The following is a 10,793-nucleotide window of genomic DNA, read 5'->3' on the forward strand; positions in this document are numbered from 1 at the left end:
ATTTATCTGTATGAATCTTTTTATATCTTTTTATTTCTGTTTATATCTGTGTTTATTCATAAGAGTTATGATTGTAGGAATAGGTTATAACCGCTTTAACTTTCTACTTCAGGAGCTCTTTCTATCGTCTTTGCCAGTGCTTCATTCACTGATACAGTCAGTTCCCAAGTAGTTCAATTCATTCTATTCGCAAAATCAAAAGAAAAGGGCAATAAAGCATGAGTCATTTTATTTATAAATTCTAACCAACAGAAGTTAAAAATGACCATGTTAACGTCTTCGAAATGAAGAAAAGCACGAATTTCAAGTTTTTTTTCACATTTTTTCTGGAGTTACAAATGAATGTTAAGATATACTTAAAGTCTGATATTGTAAAAAAAGATTCCTATGTGAACCATGCAATGTTCATATGAGAATAGAATCCCGGTTTATGTGTGTGGAACCAAGCAGCCTCACCTACGTAACTCCTCCTGATTCACGGGTCTCGCTGATGCGTCCCATCGTATGAGGTAGATGTAGTGCCGCTCACGTTCACGACAGGTAAGGGAGGCTTTTTGATCAACTAAAAATCCATGACCAAACTACCTACGCCGAGGCTATGCTAAGACATCTCTGGACCTGATGGATTGTCTCGGAGGGTCGACAGGTTTCCCTGACAGGACACATCAGTGATCTTCGATGTGATAAAGTCGTCATGTCTCGGTCATGACTCATGGTCCTGAAATTAATTGATATTAGGTCATTCACATGATACCCTCCTTCACTCCAGTTCGGACTAATTCTGTGCACATTAACCTAAAATTTTCATGAGGAATACAGAGTACAAATCAAACCATATATATATATATACAAAAAAGATGCTTAGTTTCTGGGAACAAGCACGAATTATATCATTTCACCATTATGAACAAGTTATATGCACTGTAATCTTAGATAGTGCTCTTGTCGATGGAAGATATTAGCGTGTTATTTGCACTACGAAATACAGCCGTGCTCCCAGGCAGCCTGGAATACGAGGCAAGAAGCAAAACAATCACAAGACGTTGACCGTGTCTAGTACGCGAGACGTGTGTGAAGCGCGACCCGCAGCCGGACGGAACTAACCTCACTCGGAAACTATTGCCAGTAGGTAAAGTTTGTCAGTTCGAGGCAGTTCTATTGCATGCATTTATCTATTTTTTATAAATCTGAAAACATATCACTTATTGACAGAAAAAAAGTAAGCAAAGTGTTCCTATTCACTTAGGTTATCTGCATCATATAAAATAACCGAAATTCATTAGGTATTATGTTTAAGATAGTCAACATTACAAAGATAACTAGTATAAAGGATTTAAATGTATAAGATAATGCTGTTGGGTCCAGGAAGTCTTGGCCTTGGACGTCAGGAGAGCAACTCCTGACCCATGTAATCTTTACATGGAATTTTTGGAACAAAATTACTAAGGGACACCTTACCCTCTCAGGTAATCTGGTTTAGGTATGTTGATGATGTTCTTTGTGTTTGACCCACGAGCGAAAACATGCAAACATTTGTCCCTTTACTGAGCAATCTAGTACCTTCTATCAAATTTACTGTGGAAAAGGAAAATGATTGTACGTTACCATTTTTAGATTGCATGATCCATAGGGTTGGAAAATGTTCAAGTTTAGCATATACCGAAAACCCACCAATGTTTGTAGTTATATTCATTATTACTCACTTCAACATGACACTTAAGCTATCATCATTCCAGTCGATGTTCCTCAGGGCATTACGTATATGCAGTCCAGAATTTATTGATGAGTTTGGGAAGATATATTTTATCGGATCCAAGTTAAAGTACCCCAGATCTTTCGCTGATAAATCTCAATTTGGCAAAGAAATCATTTTATAGAATTAACCCCAAACCTCCCCTTGATACCAAGAACCTTTTTGATTCTCCCATTTAATGATGATTATATGTTACTCACCAAGTTGCTTAGATTTCTTTAATGCGAATGTAGACTTCAGCAATGACAATACTATTAAGAATATCTCACTCAAAAACTCACCATAAAATTCTGCTGGCTTTGTTTACAGAATACCATTTTAAAGCTGTAATGAGTTTTATACTGGGCAGACTGGTAAGGATCTTTATGTTAGAATGTATAATATAGTATAATAACAGGACAAAAATCAAATGCTTTGTTTAATCATGTTAAGAATTATGACCATTTTACTGCCTGGAGTGAAGCTATTTCATTTATCAACTGTAACTCCTTGACCAAGAGAAAAATCCTTGAATCTTCTCTTATCAAATACACAAAGAATTGTAGCATAAATATTAATGAAGGTCTATAGAATCTGGATAGCTCTGTCGTAGGCAAAATTTGTAAACGGTTCCCTGTCTTTTCCACATGAAGAAATTTTATGACCAGCATTGTGCCAGACCCCGAACACCAACCGGAAACACTTGTGTACCAACGGCGTCTTAGCTCCGCATCCATTTTGTATATAAGCTGACTGTTCTACGTCTATCTCATTCTTGTATCTCCTCTGACGATGTAATCATTACACGAAAGTGCACTTGGGAACTTATTGTGTTTCACTTTCCTCGTGGTTATAGCGGCTCCGATGGTATGACAAATATGTCGATGGATAGACAAGGGTATACACAGGCGCTCTACCCACTGTTCTGATTTGACCATGATACAGTGTTGATGTACCGGCATGATACATTGGTGATCCACCACCACCACTGTCATACAGTGATGACCTATGACCATGATACAGTGATAATCTACCACCATGATAACATGATAACATGATACAGTGTTGATCTACCGTGATACAATGATTGGCTATGACCATGGTATAGCAATGATCTACCACCATGATACAGAGATGGTCTACCACTGTGTCGCATTGATGATCTACCACCATGATACAGTGATGATCTACCACCATGATACAGCGACGAGCTATAACCAAGGTACGGTGATGATATACCACCATGATACAGCGATCTACCACCATGATACAGCGATGATCTACCACCATGATACAGTGATGATCTACCACCATGATACAGTGAAGACTTGCCGTCATGATACAGTGATGAGCTATCAACATGATACATCCATTACAAGGTCGACACAGTCTGTCATTTTCTAAGACCAGGATAAAAAGTAATTACCGACCAAAATCATGCAGCAGACTTCCGTTTTCAAGCCTATTATTTACTCAGTCACCGTTGTAGGAAGTCGTATTTAATCACAGTTGGGCATTGTCAAAATAAATTTCTATTTGCTTTTATGGCACAAGACAGTATTGTTCTGTGTGTTACCTATGATTCATATGTATATGATACTGTTGTCTGTTGCATCTGCTCAAGTATGGGTCAGGCGCCAACATAGCCTAGATCTCGTGTGTGTCGGTGCGGTAAGAAATGCTGCTCGACTCGCAGTTTACTTGGAAGACATTCCCATTTCTACTACCACACATTTCTCTTACCCTTTCATTACTTACTTGATCAAACCACCTCACACCCCATATTGTCCTCAAACATCCCAGTTCCAGCATATCCACCCTCCTCCGCACAACTCTATCTATAGCCCACGCCTAGCAATCATATAACATTGTTGGAACCACTATTCCTTCAAACATACCCATTTTTGCTTTCCGAGATAATGTTCTCGACCTCCACACATTTTTCAACGCTCCCAGAACTTTCGCCCCCGCCCCCACCCTGTGACTCACTTCCGCTTCCATCCGCTGCCAAATCCACTCCCAGATATCTCAAACACTTCACTTCCTCCAGTTTCTCTCCATTCAAACTCACCTCCCAGTTGACGTGTCCCTCAACCCCACTGTACTTAATAACCTTGCTCTTATTCACATTTACTCTCAGGTTTCTTCTTTCACACACTTTACCAAACTCAGTCACCAGCTTCTGCAGTTTCTCACCCGAAACATCCACCAGCGCTGTATTATCAGCGAACAACAACTGACTCACTTCCCAAGCCCTCTCATCCACAACAGACTGCATACTTGCCCCTTTCTCTAAAACTCTTGCATTCACCTCCCTGACAACCCCATCCATAAACAAATTAAACAACCATGGAGACATCACGCACCCCTGATGCAAACCGACATTCACTGAGAACCAATCACTTTCCTCTCTTCCTATTCGTGCACATGCCTTACATCTTTGATAAAAACTTTTCACTGCTTCTAACAACTTGCCTCCCACACCATATATTCTTAATACCTTCCACAGAGCATCTCTATCAACTCTATCATATGCCTTCTCCAGATCCATAAATTTTTTTTTTTTTTTTTTTTTTTATACTTTGTCGCTGTCTCCCGCGTTTGCGAGGTAGCGCAAGGAAACAGACGAAAGAAATGGCCCAACCCCCCCCATACACATGTACATACACACGTCCACACACGCAAATATACATACCTACACAGCTTTCCATGGTTTACCCCAGACGCTTCACATGCCTTGATTCAATCCACTGACAGCACGTCAACCCCTGTATACCACATCGCTCCAATTCACTCTATTCCTTGCCCTCCTTTCACCCTCCTGCATGTTCAGGCCCCGATCACACAAAATCCTTTTCACTCCATCTTTCCACCTCCAATTTGGTCTCCCTCTTCTCCTCGTTCCCTCCACCTCCGACACATATATCCTCTTGGTCAATCTTTCCTCACTCATTCTCTCCATGTGCCCAAACCATTTCAAAACACCCTCTTCTGCTCTCTCAACCACGCTCTTTTTATTTCCACACATCTCTCTTACCCTTACGTTACTTACTCGATCAAACCACCTCACACCACACATTGTCCTCAAACATCTCATTTCCAGCACATCCATCCTCCTGCGCACAACTCTATCCATAGCCCACGCCTCGCAACCATACAACATTGTTGGAACTACTATTCCTTCAAACATACCCATTTTTGCTTTCCGGGATAATGTTCTCGACTTCCACACATTTTTCAAGGCTCCCAAAATTTTCGCCCCCTCCCCCACCCTATGATCCACTTCCGCTTCCATGGTTCCATCCGCTGACAGATCCACTCCCAGATATCTAAAACACTTCACTTCCTCCAGCCTCTCACCATTCATAAATGCTACATACAAATCCATTTGCTTTTCTAAGTATCTCTCACATACATTCTTCAAAGCAAACACCTGATCCATACATTCTCTACCACTTCTGAAGCCACACTGCTCTTCCCCAATCTGATGCTCTGTACATGCCTTCACCCTCTCAGTCAATACCCTCCTATATAATTTCCCAGGAATACTCAGCAAATTTGTACCTCTGTAATTTGAGCACTCACCTTTATTCCCTTTGCCTTTGTACAATGGCACTATGCATGCATTCCGCCAATCCTCAGGCACCTCATCATGAGTTATACATACATTAAATAACCTTACCAACCAGTAAACAACACAGTCACCCCCTTTTTTCATAAATTCCACTGCAATGCCATCCAAACCCGCTGCCTTGCCTGCTTTCATCTTCCGCTAAGCTTTTACTACCTCTTCTCTGTTTACCAAATCATTCTCCCTAACCCTCTCACTTCACACACCACCTCGACCAAAACACCCTATAGCTGCCATTCTGTCATCTAACACATTCCACAAACCTTCAAAATACTCACTCCATCTCCTTCTCACATCACCACTACTTGTTATTACCTCCCAATTAGCCCCCTTCACCGATGTTCCCATTTGTTCTCTTATCTAACGCACTATATTTACCTTCTTCCAAAACATCTTTTTATTCTCCCTAAAGTTTAATGATACTCTCTCACCCCAACTCTCATTTGCCCTCTTTTTCACCTCTTGCACCTTTCTCTTGACCTCCTGCCTCTTTCTTTTATACATCTCCCAGTCATAAGAGATGGGTAAAAACTGTCTTGGAGAAGTTAAACTAAACCAGAATTCGTCTACCCCACTAAGGGATCCAAGTCTGAATTTACTGGAGACGTTGTGTCAAGACGAGATGCAGATCGAGTGAGAGAAGGAGTGGAATTCAAGGATGTGGAGGAATGCGCTGTACATTCAATCATAAGTGGAAGAATGGAAATTGTTGATAGAAAAGAGAAATAATGTAAGAAACAAGACAGATCTTGAGGGACGCCGCTGTTGATGGGGAAAGGGGAAGAGGTTGATCCATCAACAACCACTAAGATATATCGGCCTGCGATGAAGCTAAATATAAGGGAACAAAATGAGGAAGGGAAACCAGAAGAAGGGAGCTTAGAGACAAGACCCCGGTGCCACAACCTGTCTAAAGTTTTGGATATATCAAGGGCAACGACATAGGATTCCCTGAAATCTTTCAGAGACGATGACGAGACGTTATTGAGATAGAAAAGAATATCACCAGTGTACCTCGCCTTACGGAAGCCCATTTTGGTGATCAGAGAGAAGACTGAAATTCAAGATTTCTGAGGATAGGGGAGTTAAGGAAGGATTTAGATACCTATGAAAATGGTAAATGTCAAATTTGGCAACAGGACGATAGTTACAGGGGTCAGAACAGTCACTTTTCTTAGGAATGGGATGTACCAACCCATATTCCCAAGGAGGAAAAGTTTTGGTTTTTAAACAGAAATGGATCAGACGAGCAAGCTTCGGTGCAAGTCCAGAGCCATACTTTTTCAGTACACGGGGATGAATGCCATCAAGACCATAAGCCTTGTTTGTATCCAGAGAAAGAAGCGCTTTTCGGAAAGTCCGAAAAGATATTACGGGGAGGGGCATAGGATTAGTAAGAGGAGCATCAGGGAGTGAAGGAATGCTAGCCATCCAAGGTGGAGCTAGAGGAGAAACGGGAACCAGAGTTGCTTTGTCTACGGGAACGGAAAAGTTAAGGAAAGGTAGAGCGACAGAAATTGTTAGCAATGTAATTTGCTAAAGATTAGAAAGACTTATCAGTGGATGACGAGGAGAGGTTATCGCACTTCCTTTGAATAAAGGAACGCTTCGCCTCACGGATAACGTGCTTGCAGCGATTACGGGACGTGATAAATGCTGAATGGGAGTCGGAGGAAGGAGAATTTTTCCAAGCCCGATATGCATGATCTCTTCTTGCATGAATGGACTCAGAGCAGGACCAGTTGAACCATGGGTTGGATGAAGAGGTCATCTTGGAGAAAGAGGGCATAAACGCTTCCATTCCCGCAACAATAACCTCTGCTATGCGTTTGGCGGAAGCAAAAGCATCACTACGTAAAAGAAAGTAATTTAGCCAAGGGAAGTCAGAAGGAATTTTCGTCATTCTTTCCTATCAGCTTTATTGAGGTGCCAGTATCTATAGGAAAGAAATTGTTGCTCATTTCAAAGAAAATAAACTTGTGTCTAATTGCAAAACATGCCTATGATTTATGGATCTCCTTCATCCAGATATGTACAAATAGATCCCACGTGTTTCGTTTGTTCGAACTGATGATAACTTATTGTGGCAAGAACGTATGGTGTATTGTCTGCCTACTGCACAAGCATGATGCACAAGACTGAGAGACAGATATGTCATTCCTTTAGTGATACAACTTGTACAACTGTGAGGCATTAGAATGATAAAGGCATGAAGCACACATATCTCATTTTGTTGTTGTCTCGTTCCCTCTCTGCGACGAGGCCAAAAAAAAAAAAAAAAACTCATCGGGACGAACACGCACTCAAGTTGGTGCTAAGCTGCCACCGACCAGCTACCAGGTATCGGTACTACCCCGCCTGGGTAACACGACTGTTAGCGACGACTAACACAGTGACTGTCAGGTTTCATTCCTCTGGCACAGGTTGCTGTTATTCATTTCTGCCTCGCCTTCACGTGAGCTGTTGGCACTCAGCCCTTTCAGTCCACAAACATACGCTCTCTCTCTCCGTCTCACAAGAACTACTCGACAGCACACAACTCGCTCTTCATAACTACGTTTCCTGAGGTGAGCGCTTCCTGCTAGCCTTAACCTTGCCGTTATGGCGGCTCTAATTCTACTCTCTCGTAAGTAGGTACAACTCTACATCTACCTTTCTGTCCATCATCTGTCTGTCTATCTATTTATCTATCTATCTTTCTATCTGTCTTTTTATCTATCTATCTCTCTATCTGTCTGTCTATATCTATTTATATACGTATAGATATACATTTCTTTCAGTCTATCATATTTGTTCACCAGTTCCTGCGTTAGCGAGACAGCGCCAGGAATAGACGAATAAAAAAGGCCTCATTCGCTCACATCCATTCTCTAGCTGTCATGTGTAATGCACCGAAACCATGGCTCTCTGTCCACAACCAAGTCCCAAAGACCTTATGTCCTGGTACACCTCATTGACAGCATGTCTCCCCCTGTATACCACATCGCTACAGTCCACTTCATCCCGTACACACCTTGCACCATCCTGCACATTCAGGCCCCGGTGACACAAAGTATTTTTCACTCCATCCTTCTACACAGAATAACACTGTCTTATGCCATAAACGTAATAGGAAATTTGAGATATTTTGAGAATTGACCAACTGTGATCACACATGACTTCCTACAACACTGACTGAGTAAATGATAAGCTTAAAAACGGAAGTCTGCTGCATGATTTTGGTCGGAAATTACATTTTATCCTGGTCTCAGAAAAAGACAAACTGTGTCGACCTTGTAATGGATGTATCATGTTGATAGCTCCTCACTGTATCATGACGGTAGATCATCACTGGATCATGGTAGTAGATCATCACTGTATCATGGCGATAGATCTTCACTGTATCATGGTGGTAGATCATCACTGTATCATGGCGATAGATCTTCACTGTATCATGGTAGTAGATTATACCTGTATCACGAAGGTAGATCTTCACTGTATCATGCTGGTAGATCATCACTGTATCATGGCGGTAGATCATCGCTGTATCATCGTGGTAGATCATCACTATATCATTGTGTCATACATATGCACAAGGTTAAGAGACAGGGCAACACGAATGTAAAACTCTTTCCCCATAACACACACACACACACACACACGCACACACACACACACACACACACACACACACACACACACATACACACACACACACAATCGACTTGTTCCCATCAGAGCTCGTACAGATAAGAACTGTAATTACCATTGTGAGCCATACACAATCTATGAACAAGTTCATAGCTCAGCAAATACACATCTCAGTTTTCTATCAATTAGGGTTCGAATCCTGGTTGTGGCAGTCAATCCACGGTCAACCCAGCTGTTCATCCACCCCTAGGAGTTAGTCGATAAAATGGGTACCTGGCGTTAATGGGATTGCCTTGATTAAGGCCTCAGCTGCCCGTATCGTCTCAACTAACATAAAAAAAAAAAAGATATGTGGTATGTCAGTCACTGTATTACCATTCATCGCTTAATGTTCATCCAAGTGCATTATGTGTAAGCCACAGTAATCACTCTGTAAACATTCCTGCATATCTGCCACCATGACGATCTAGATGTACCTCACTCTCGTGCTTCTCCAGTGTGTGGAGATGTCCCAGCCTCAGCTTGGTCTTATTATATTGCTATTCTATAATTAGTGAACTAGGAACCATCATGATGACCTGCCAATTCTGTATTATCTGTAGTTCCTCAGTTGAGTCTCTTCTGTTTAATATGCTGTGTTTCTGTAATGGAAGATAAACCAGTTAGGCGCAGTTCTGTTTGCTCAGTGTAGCAATGTTAATGATTCTGGTCCTGTAGCGCTGTTTTCTGTCAACATGGACCAAGGTCTGTGGGGTTTCTTGTTGTCCGAGACTACGTATCTGTCAGTGTTGCCATTTACCATGACATCTAGGAATGGTATCTTTTTTTTCTGAAGCTCAGTTCATTGGGTGAATTGCAAAACTGAGTTCTCTCTCACTGCTGAGGGAGTCTCTGGGTCAGTCCTGGAATGACATCGGGGCACATAGTAGCGTTTTCCCGTCATAAGGACCTGAAATATTTGCCTTGCCCAGAAAATACGGAGAAGAGACATCCAGAATCATCCCGGTGAGTCCTGCACTGTGTCGTCAAGCGAAGAACCTGCCTGGTGAAGTAAGACTCATTCCTCTGTACGGGTAGCGAGTGGGTAGTGTGTCAACAGGAATACTGATGGCCTGTATCTTAACAGGGTTTTAGATATGGTATAACGTAGAAGGTGATGGCGTTCAAGAATGTGAGTCGTATCAATAACGTCCTTAGGGCGCGCCTGACCTTGCAGACCGCACGTGCGCAGCTGTGAGCAGAGGCGGTGCGGGGCGCCCTGTGGATCGGCGTGACCTGGCGAGCGTAGTCCGTTGCCAGGGAAAGACACGCGCTACATGAATGACATGGACACACCTGGCCCATCCTGCATATCTGTTGTCGGCTAAGGATCTGCATGTTTAATGACATGGTTGTATTGGGCGATGGTGACGCCACCAGATGAACACTGGGACACGGGGGCACACAATCCAGGCACGGTTGTAGATGAGTTAATGGCGTGCAACGAAGCTATACGCCGGAAAGTGACCTCTAACTCCAGAAGACTGTAGTTGATCCACCAACATCCATAGAGATAATTCAGCCAGAGAGGAAGCTAAGTATGAGGGAGCAAAGTGAGGGAGGAAAGCCAAAAGAATGTTGCTTAAGAGATATGACCCCAATGTCAAACTTAGACAAAAGCTTTGGATATGTCAGGGGCAGCTACATAAGATTCTCCAGAATCTTTCAGAGAAAGAATATTACCAATGGATCTCGCCTCACGGAAGCCATACTGATGATTAGTACGAAGACTGCGAGATTCAAAGATATCCTAGGATGAGG

This window comes from Panulirus ornatus, chromosome 1 (assembly GCF_036320965.1).
Source record: "Panulirus ornatus isolate Po-2019 chromosome 1, ASM3632096v1, whole genome shotgun sequence".
In the NCBI taxonomy this organism is placed as follows: Eukaryota; Metazoa; Arthropoda; class Malacostraca; order Decapoda; family Palinuridae; genus Panulirus; species Panulirus ornatus.